The 11,234-nt window shown below is 44.1% G+C and overlaps 1 pseudogene across 1 annotated transcript in view; it reads right to left on the minus strand.

Moving 5' to 3' along the window:
* The window catches only part of LOC118012954, a 12,388-nt pseudogene extending 4,706 nt beyond the window's left edge, over window positions 1-7,682 (minus strand). Inside the window, exon 1 of the transcript XR_004679874.1 lies at window positions 7,259-7,682. The product of XR_004679874.1 is annotated as an interferon-induced protein with tetratricopeptide repeats 5-like (transcript). The remainder of the gene's footprint in view (window positions 1-7,258) is intronic.
* Between the last annotated feature and the right edge of the window lie 3,552 nt (window positions 7,683-11,234).

Genomic DNA, 11,234 nt, shown 5'->3' on the forward strand with positions numbered 1-11,234 from the left:
CCTGGGTGGCTCAGTTGGTTGAGCGACTGCCTTCGGCTCAGGTCATGATCCTGGAGTCCCTGGATCGAGTCCCGCATCGGGCTCCCTGCTCGGCGGGGAGCCTGCTTCTCCCTCTCCCACTCCCCCCTGCTTGTATTCCCTCTCTCGCTGTGTCTTTCTCTGTCAAATAAATAAATAAAATCTTAAAAAAAAAAAAATTTAAATAGCATGGCCGGAGCAAATCTCCCTGAAAAAGACATGAAAGCAGCTGTTGAGCGGATCCAAGGAGAGTGGGAGCCAGCCAATGCTGGGGTTGCAATGGAGGGTTAGTGAGGTCTGGGTGGTTATGTCTGGGACAGAGCTGACAGGTCTTTCTGACGGGTTGGGTGTGGGGTGGACCAGAAGGAGAAGAGGGAATCCCGGGTAACGCTTATGCTTTGACTTCAGGAACTGAGTGGGTAAGTCGAGAGGACTATTTGCAAATGTTAATTTTGAGATGTCGGATTAGACATTCAAGTCAAGAGGTTGTGTATGAAGTTGGATATTAATGAAGAAAATACTGGGGATGAAGAGAGTGAAGTTAGAACTAGGGATATAAAACAGGGAGTCACCGGCACACACATCAACTTTAAAACCGTGAGTTCTAGAATGAAATTACCCAAAGAGTGAGCACAGGCAGAGAAGAAGGTCAAAACGAAGCTGTACTACACTCCAGGTCAAGCAGAGTAGGAGCAGGAAAGGAGGCCAAGCACGAGCAATGAGTGAGGGAGCTGGAAAGCACTGGTGTCATGAGAAGAACCGATATTGTTAAAACGTCCAAACTACCCAAAGCAATCTACAGATTTAATGCAGTTGCTACCCAAATACCAACAGTTTTCACAGAACTAGAACAAATAATAATAAAATTTGTATGGAACCGCCGAAGACCCTGATTAGGGAAAGCAATAATTGAGGAAGAAGAACAAAACTGGAGGTACCACAAACCCAGATCTCAAGATTTACTACAAAGCTGTAGTCGTCAAAACAGTCTGGCACTGGCACAAAAACAGACACGGAGATCAGTGGAACCGGATAAAGAGCTCAGAAATAAACCCATGCTTACATGGTCAATTACTCTTCAACAAAAGAGGCAAGAACATACAAAGGGAAAAAGACAGTCTTTTCAACAAATGGTGCTGGGAAAACTGGACAGCTACTTGGAAAAGAATGAAACTGGACCACTTTCTTATACTATACACAAAAACTCTTAGGGGCGCCTGGGTGGCTCAGTCGGTTGAATGACCGACTCTTCGTTTCGGCTCAGGTCACGATCTCAGGGTCATGGGATCCAGCCCCGCATCTGGCTCTGCACTTAGCACAGAGTCTGCTGGAGATTCTCTCTCCCTCTGCACTTTCCCTCACTCATGCATTCACACGCTCTCTCTCTAAATGAAGAAATAAATAAAATCTTTTAAAAAATTAAAAAAAAATAAACTCAAAATGGATTAAAAACCTAAATGTAAGACCTGAAACCATAAAACTCCTAGAAGAAAATATAGGCAGTAATTTCTTTGACGTTGGCCACTGAAACATTTTTCTAGACATGTCTCCTCAGGCAAGGGAAAAAAGGCAAAACTAAACTATTGGGACTACACCAAAATAAAAAATTTTTCACAGCAGAGGAAACTATCAACAAAACGACAAGGCAATCTACTGAATGGGAAGACATATTTGCAAATGATAGGGGTTAATATCCAAAACATATAAAGAACGTATAGAACTCAATACCAAAAAACCCAAATAATCTGACTAAAAATGGGCAGAGGACTTGAAAAGACATTTTTCCAAAGAGGACATACAGATGGTCAAGAGACACATGAAAAGATGCTCAACACCACTAATCAGGGAAATGAGAACAGCAGAGTTTCCTGAAAAAATTTAAAATAGAATTACCATATGATCCACTACTGGGTATTTATTTACCCAGAGAATATAAGAACACTAATTTTATTTATTTATTTATTTATTTTTAAAGATTTTATTTATTTATTTGCCAGAGAGAGAGAGAGCAAAAGCAGGGGGAGTGGCAGGCAGAGGGAGGAGAAGCAGGATCCCCGCTGAGCAGAAAGCCTGACATGGGGCTCAATCCCAGGATCTGGGATCATGACCTGAGCCGAAAGCAGACACTTAACCAACTGAGCCACGCAGGTGCCCCAGAACACTAATTTAAAAGGATACATGCACCCCTATGTTTATCACAGCATCATTTACAACAGCCAAATTATGGAAGCAGCCCAGGAGTCCATTGATAGATGAATGGATCAGGAAGATGGCGAGATACACAATGGAGTATTACTCAGCCATAAAAAAGAATGCAGTCTTGCCATTTGCAACTACATGGATGGAGCTAGAGAGTATAATGCTAAATGAAATAAATTAGTGAAAGACAAATACCATATGATTTCACTCATACGTGGAATTTAAGAAACAAAACAAATGAACAAAGGAAAAGAGACCAACAAAAGACCAGACTCTTAAAATACAGAGAACAAACTGGTGGTTGCCAGATGGGAGGGAAGTGGATGAGGGGATGGGTGAAGTAGATTAAAAAAAAAAAAAAAGGAAAAAGAGAAAAAAAGAAGAAAAATCCATGATGTCACAAAAGCCTAAGGAAGAAATATTTATTTCAGGAAGGACAGATGGTTATCAATATGTACAATGACTCTAAGAGGTTGAGTGACTGAAGACAGAGAAGAGATTACTGTTTGTGCTGGAGCAAAGCTGTGGGGGACCTTGATGAGCATTTTACTAGAAAAGCAGAGATGAAAACATTACTGGTTGGGGCGACAATGGGAGGTGAAAAAGTGGATATGGGGAATATAGGCCACTCTTTTCAAGGAATTTTACTATTAAGGGAATAGACAAATAGAGCTCCATCTGGAAGGAGGCTGGGGGAACTGTCAAAAAAAGTTTTAATTATGAAATTTTTAATGACTTAATGATATGCCAATGGGAATGATTCAGTATCAAGGGAAAGAATGATGCCTTCAGCAGAGAGGTGAGGATAATTACAAGGAAGATGGACCATGAAGCAGAAGTGAAGCTCTACATTGTTTTTTTTTTTTTAATTTTTTTTGAAGATTTTATTTATTTATTTGACAGAGAGAGACACAGTGAGAGAGGGAACACAAGCAGGGGGAGTGGGAGAGGGAGAAGCAGGCTTCCCGCGGAGCAGGGAACCTGATGCGGGGCTTGATCCCAGGTCCCTGGGATCATGACCTGAGCCGAAGGCAGATGCTTAACGACTGAGCCACCCAGGTGCCCCGAAGCTCTACATTGTTAATACTCAAATATTTTAACTCCAGCCTCAAACTCAGAACCATGGTTGCATGCCCTTCATCATCTGTCCCATGTCTACTTCTCTAGCCTCATTTTGTACAATCTTCTCTTATTCATTGTGCTCCAGTCATACTGGCCTTAAAAAAAAAAGTTTATTTCCTCCACCAAGTCTATCTACCTCAGGGTATTTGCACCTGCTTTTTACACCCTTACTCTGAACTCTTCCTAAGAGAATTCTAGGGATTACTTGGTCTCATAATTCTGGTCTTGGCTCAAATGTCAGCTCTTCAAAGAGGGGTACCCCTGACCACTCTAGCTAATGCTGCACCCCCACCTGGCCAGTCATCCTAAAGTCTAGTATATCTCATTTTCCTGTCCTGCATAGCACTCATATCAATATTTGCTGGGAGTTGGGAAGAAGAGTACTTTGAATCACATATGAGACTGAGGTTTTAAAATGGATGGGACTGAGTCTTTAGGAACGGGGAAGGAGCTGTCTTAATAGCCAAATGTGGCAGGAGTTAGAGAACTGGATTAGTGGCACAGCTAGTAGGAGTAATTGGACAAATAAAACCATTTCATACTTATAATCTAATCTACTACTCCATAAATTGTTTTCCAACTTTTATAAGAACTAAATTTCATCCTTAAAGACAATATTATCTTTAGTACACATTTAAGTTAATTTGTAGATTATTAATTTCAATTTTATAATTTTCATATTTATTCTCATTCTCTCTGTGTGTATATAGAGGTGCCACCTTTTAGTGATTGTAGGTTCTAAACCAGAGCTTGCCAAGAGACTTCCTGCCGTGATGGAAATGTTCTTATCTGTGCTGCACAATATGATGGACACTAGCCACAAGTGACCACTGATCCCTTGAAATTTGACTAGGATGGCTGAGGAACTGAATTTTAAATTTTATTTACTTTTAATTAATTTAAATAACCACATATGACTCGTGGCTCCTGTATGAGACAGGACACTGGAGATACTGGGCCTGGCCAGCTTCATAGAATAAAAGGCCTCCAGCACAACAGGTTAGAGCTGTCCTTTTAACTTAAAATTGGTTGATATTTTATTCAAGGTGAAGAGCTAAATTAAATGGCAAATCAAGACAGATTTGAAAAAAACAACCTTATACATATGACCTGGGCTCACTGCAGGTTTGGCTCAATAATGTAAATGCTGTACCATTTATAATATACGATCCAGAATCAATCAGATGAGCTTTCAAAAAACAAAACAAAACAATCCCCCCACCATAAAAAACCAGAAGCTGCCATTCATCACTAGTTTACTGCATGCCAGGCAGTGTGCCAAGCACTTCCAAATTACATTTAATTTTTATAACATTTTATTACTTTCACATTGTACGGATGAGGACCGGGGGACAGAGTTTAAATTACATGTCCGAGGTTACTCAGCTATGAAGTGGCCGAGCTCGGGTTCAAACCTCGTTCTGCCTGATTCAGAGTGCATAAAGCTACTGTCTTTCAACCATAATGCTATTCTACCTCTTTCACATAAAAAGGTTATGTTCCAGACTTCAGGAATTTTTAGTTCACATCTTCAATTAGAAGTTCAGTTGGCATCTGAAATAAACATATCCAATACAGAAACCTGGACTCCTTGATCCTCTTCCTCCTGTCTTCCCCATCTTGTTTGGCAAATAAGCTAGGAGTAATCTTTGATCCCTCCATTCCTCTTGTCTTAATCCCTCATCCAATCCAGTACAAAGTTTTGTTAATTCTACCACATCTCAAATCCATCCACTTTCTGCATTTCCATTGCTGTTTTCCTAGTCTGAACCACAATCGCCTTTCCTTGGGGCTGGGGCAAAAATCTTGTCTCCTTGCTTCCTGTCTTTATTCCCCATACAGTCCTGGTAGACTTTTGAGACTGTACACCAGGTCATGTCAGTCTTCTGTTTACAATCTCCCAATGGCTACCCAATACCCTTAGATACTAATCCAGCCCTTGCCATGTCCCACAGGTCCCTAAAGGAGCCCGGCCTTGCCTACGATCTGACCTTTTTCCTCCTACTCTCCTCATTCACTGTGTTTGAGACATATTGGACTTTTCTTCCTATCTCAAACACATCAAGTTTAAGGACTTTTATACCTGTTGTTTTTACTCTACTTGGGATACTCTGCTTCTAAATTTTTGCATGACTAGCTCGTCCTGTTACTCAGCTCAAATATATCCTACCCAAGAGGCTGCTGGGGCAGAACTATCTAAAACGGCCCCCTCCGTTCTAGGTCACTCTCTTAGCCCATTACACTATTTTATTTTCCTTGTAGCTCTTATCACTTTCTGAATTATGCTGATTATTTACTCACTTACCTATTATTTATTTCTCCCATTTAAATATAAGCCCCATGAGTACAGAGACCTTATTGTGATTTTATTTTTTTCACCTGTGTCCGCAGCATCTACTATGCTAGGCAGATAATGGAAGCTCAGTAAATAAATATGTGTTGAATGAATGAAAATGTAGATAATATACTGGCAGCTTCTGGCACGTCCAGCCCAGAGGTTAGGCTTAACATAAAAAGCACCTGGATTCCAGATGAGGAATTCCTGCTAGTTCTTCCCTTCCTGCTAATGGCTCCAAACTTTTTCCTACTTCAGTCTTCCGTATCCCACTTGGCTTTGTATCTCGGCATGCTCTGTCTGGCCCTATGTTTGGTTCTGAAAATAGGTTTTGGACTGTCTTCTATGGTCCTGATTGGGAAACCTGGTATGATTGTCCCTTGGTGAAGGTTAGTGGTTTCTTTATCTGGTGCAAGTGCACCAAAATCATGGCAAGACAACCCCTTAACAGCCTGCCCAGGCCCCTGCCCATCAACACAGTACAATGGCCCTCTGCTTCTGCTCTGAAGGTCTACCCCAGCCCAGCCCAAGGAGGTTGAAGAGGGCTGTCCCAGGGAATATGAATGTGGCCGTGAAATATCAAAGGGTCATTCAGTCAGCCACTGAAGTGCTTTGCCCAGACCCTGGAATTTGTACACAACTGGATGCCATGATAAGTTATACTTTTAAACTTTGTCCAGTTAATTTTTAAACTTTGTCTCTGGGAAGCTGGCAGAGAGAGGTTCTTGTGTCTGAAAGAGGCAACATTTATCTCTAGGCAATTTTGATTTTTGGCCAGGAAGGAGCAGCCTTTCATTGTTCTTGGGGGACAGTCCCCAGTGGGGTCCACTGGCTTCCAGGCCATCCCGCATACACATACAGTGCACCCCTTTTTCCTCCTTCTTTCTTCAGGCACCTTCCTGAAACCTCCCTCCCTTTCTACAGATGTGAGAGGTGGGGCACTCACTAAATTTCATTTTTTTACTTCACATAATAATAATCAGCATTTGCAAATATTAACATGCTAAGCAGTTGATTAACTCCACAGTCCTAAGATTTGGATGCCATTCGTTTTTACGGATAAGAAACGGACTCACAGAGTTTAAAAAATGTTGCTTTGGGTCATCCAACTAGTAGGTGTTCGGAGTCAAGACTTGGAACAAGAACTTAGCCTCTAATCCCTCAACTCGTCAATGCAGATGGTTCACTAATCAGGTGCAGGGCAGGGTGCTAGAGCTGGGCACACAAACCCGGTGAGAAAAACAGCCCTGCGCTGTTAGGAGACAGCTACAGACATCCGCAAAAAATCGCGGCCTGGTCGGATCACCAAGAATCTGTAGCTCCCAGGAGGGGACGAGCTGAGACCCCGAAGTCAGAAAAGCACCAGGGCAGTAGCAGCAGGTCCAGGTGACGAGCCGGCAGCGACAGTCCCGGGAGGAAGCAGGAGGCCAGCGCAGGCGGGGCATGGGCTCGCGGGGGCGCCCCACCCCGCTGCCCGCTGCGGGGCGCCCAGGGCTCTGCCCCCGAAAGGGCCGCGGCGCAGCGCGAGCCACGGCGTCCGAGGCCTACGCGGAGTTTGGGAGCAGAAGCGGAGAAAATCCTCACCTCATGGTGGTGGCGGGCCGTCCTAGGAGGCGGCCGTCCCCTCGGGCTTTCTGCTCAGGCTGGGGAGCCCGGGCTCCTGAGCGAGGGGCGTGCGCGTGGGGCGCGGGCGGGCGTGGACGCGGGCGGGCGGGGAGTGCGCTTCCCGCGGGCGGGCGTCTGCAGCGCGAGGTCTGCGCTCGGCGGGGCCTTCGCCTTTATGAACATAGGCGCACCGGAGCGGGAAAACGAAACTAGGTAGTCACTCTGTTCCTGGACTAGTCGGAGGCCAGATCCAGGAAACAGAAGCTTGTGCAAGATCCTGGTGTGGGATTTGCAGCGGGGCCTCTGGCATCTGGTCTGGGGTCTCGCCTGCCTCGCCGAGCATGCACAAACTCGAGTGACTTTTTTTTTTTTTAATAAAATGACAGGAGAGGGGCACCTGGGTGACTCAGTTCGTTGAGGGTCTGCCTTTGGCTCAGGCCATGATCAGGGTCCTGGGATCGAGCCCCGCGTGGGGCTCCCTGCTCTGCGGGCAGTCTGCTTGTCTCTCTGCACCTCCTCCTCACTCTTGTGCTCGCGGGCTCCCTCTCAAATAAATAAATAAAATCTTTAAAAAAATAAAACAACAGAAGATTGTTCTGTGTTATTTTTATTGTAAGGGTGGCAGTGATGCTCTTTGTATCTCTCTGCATCCTAAGCGGAAAGTCCCTGCTTCCCGTCCTGATTCAACAGACAACATACCCATTGCACAGGTGGGCTGTTGTGTCCCTGTACCATTACTCCCGGTGGTAAAATTTGATAGCTATTGCCAAGTGGCTTTGCTGAGAGATTTCTACACCCCCTACCCAGAGTTGTATGACAGTGCTTGTCTTCTGCGCCCTTGGCAACCGCACTTTGCTTAATACACTTCTAATAAAGGTAGGGGTGGTATTTGGACTCTAAGCAGAAAATACCAAATACCCATACACCAAAATTTTTGTCCCCTTCGACTTTAATCATTCGTTCATTGATTCAACAAATTATATTGAACTGCTAAGAGCCAGACATTGTGCCAGACACGGTCCATACAGCAAAGAAGAAACCAGAAAAGGGACCTACCTTCATGGAGTTAATTTCTGGAGGGAATAGATAAAGATAATGAACAAATAAAGCATTGTGTGTCAGATGGTGCTATGGAGAAAAAGCATGGGTAGGGTTACAGTGCAAGGTGTTTTCCATTATAAATATGTGGGGGAGGAAAGGTTTCACTGAGTGACATTTGAGTAAAGAGCTGAAGCAGGTGAAGGAGTGAGCACTGTGGTTATGGGGCCAAAGAAGGAAGTTCAGGCAGGGAAAGTTCAAAGCACTGTGGTTATGGGGCAGGGAAGAATGTTCAAACCCCGGGAGGTGGGAGCGTACTTGCCATGCATGGATGGTGTGGTTGGAGTGGCAAGAGCAGGGAAAATGTTGTAAGAAATGAGATCAGAGTGATACTGTCATGGGCCTGTTTAACTGAAGCAGGAAGCCACATTTTATTTATTTATTTATTTTTAAAGATTTCATTTGTTTATTTGAGAGACAGAGTGAGTGAGAAAGAGAGAGAGAGCAGGAGCAGGGGGAGGGAAATGGAGAAGACTCCCCACTGAGCAGGGAGCTCAAGGTGAGGCTGGGATCCGGGGATCATGACCTGAGCCAAAAGCAGGTGACCCAGGAAGCCACATTTTAGAAAAGGTACTGAACAGTTTGTTGTGGGTGAAAAATAAACCCACAATTTCCTCCTTACCAAGGGTGTTGAAAATTTTAATAAGCACTTCAGTGCTTGAAAAAATTTTCAGTGCGTTGATTATTTTCTGCCTCATTCCTGCTTCTTTCCCTTCTTTTCTCTTAACCATAATCAGGCCAAAAGATTGTCTTTGCTTATTACAGTTTAGACGGATAGCAACTAAGTAATCAGAGGTAAACATGAAAGGGAAAAAAAAAATCCTGGTTATCTACTTATGTTGTTTAGGAATTCAAATTCAGAAACACAAAAGCCATCTGTAAAAATTTCAAAGATACATTTTCAGGATTGAGAAGAAACACGCCTAGCTGTTGAGTGGGTGTTGAACATGCCAAAATTACTAGATGGAATTTGAATATTGATCTTTTTTCACAGACTGTTGGATTGGGTGAGTTCTTAGGAAAATCAGTAGTGCCTTGTCTTTTGAATTTATTCTAATCCACACGTAAAACACAACAGCTAACAACGAAGGGAAATAGAAAGTGAAACATGGCAGTTGATCTAAAATCTGCTTGGGAAACCAAAACTTAAGCAATAACTCTTCTAAGAAATAGGTGTAGGAGAGGATTTCTCAATGTTGGTGCTATTGACATTGGGGCTGGATAATTCTGTGTGGTGGGAAGCTGCCCAGCATCATGAGATATATAAGCAGCATCCTTCCACATACCCACTAGATGTTAGTAGCACCCTGCAGTTGTGACAAACAAAATTGTAAGTTGCCAAAGCAACTCTTTTTTTTCCTCTCAGGGGCAACTTTCTCTTCTCCCCTGACACCTTCCCCCCTTGAGAATCAGTGCTATAAATAATACCCTCCTGTATTTGTTTGCATTCCTTTGAGTTAGTCCTCACAACACAGCCTGGAAGAGAGAGAGATGGATTTCAGGTAGGAGAGGAAGAGTTGAACACAGATGAAGAGCAGTTGGGGACGGAACTTGAGTTTAAGAGGAGGCCTGGGTAAAAGGGTAGATATCAAGGGGCATGTCAGAGCAGGCCCACTCCCTTCAACGTAGGACTCCGGAGTGGAGATGGCTGTATCACATTTGGTCTGGCTGGGGACAAGCCACAGAGCTGTGGATTCAGACTGAGGGTGGGTCATTCAAGCTGGGGCAGGCTATGGGTAGGGGCCCTCATCCCCAATGCAGTTCCAGCACCAGCAGCATCATGAGAATGGAGACATCAGTGGCCAGGGAGGGTCCCCAAGGAACTGAAGCTTGCAGTGGTGTGCAGACAGCAGTTAGCAAAGATCTGGCCTGGGGCACCTTCACAGTAGTGAATGGCAGGAGCTGTGGCTCAGCCCGATTTAGGGGACATGAGAGATATTCCCTAGGCACTTGGAGAAATTTTGGAAACTCCAAATAAGGACACCAACTGAAGTTCTTTCTGTCAGTCATTTCCATGGGAGTAGCCAGCTCCCGGAAGTCAGCTGTCAATTTAAAGAGACTTCTTGGTAATGCCTGGAGATAGTCATGTGTAAGCTTTGCAGTAGCATTTTCAATACTAAAAAGCATCTGTTTTTCTGGATTTGCTGCTTGCTGTTTTTCTCTGCAAACATCCAGACTATTGCAAAGGTTAGAGCTACTGAGCCCTGAGGGTGCAGAGACCTCCTTCAGAGTAGGGAGGGAGGGGATAGAGAGATGGTATTAGGTTATAAGACACTCTAATAACCGTGGTCTCTGCAGATTGTCAAACACACCTCACACAAACACATCACATAATCCAGAGACTTATTTTGCGTGAAAGAGCTCTGCTTTTGGGTGACAAATGATGGATAGCAATACCTGGGAAGAGTTGCCTAGTAGAGAATCAACCAATTATCCAACAATTATTTACCTTCAGTATTTCTCACTCTGGGAGAGTTGGCAGTGGTCAGACTTCTTTTTAGGACCACCTGGCCTCCTGCCCCAAACAAGCACTGTAAGATGCCATTTTTGTTCGATCTAGTAAATCTCTGGTTTTAGTTATAAGTAAGTGGGGAAGATTGCATCTCTGTAACTCTGATGTCTGCCCTTCAACGATAAAAAAAGTCTGGTCCCTTCAATTCCTATAGAATTCTGGTAGAAATCCAAAGGCCTGTGCAGTCTGTCTGTGAGTTCCTTGAGGACTTGTAGTCTTGTGGATTAGGGTCCCCACCAAGAAATACAGGCAGCCTCTAGTAGTTGGTAAAGGTACAAGAGGGCTTGTCCCTTAGAACCTCTGGAGGCAGCGTGGCCATGCCAACACCTTGATTTCAGTCCAACG

This window comes from Mirounga leonina, unplaced genomic scaffold (assembly GCF_011800145.1).
Source record: "Mirounga leonina isolate KUSES-001 unplaced genomic scaffold, KU_Mleo_1.0 Mir_152, whole genome shotgun sequence".
In the NCBI taxonomy this organism is placed as follows: Eukaryota; Metazoa; Chordata; class Mammalia; order Carnivora; family Phocidae; genus Mirounga; species Mirounga leonina.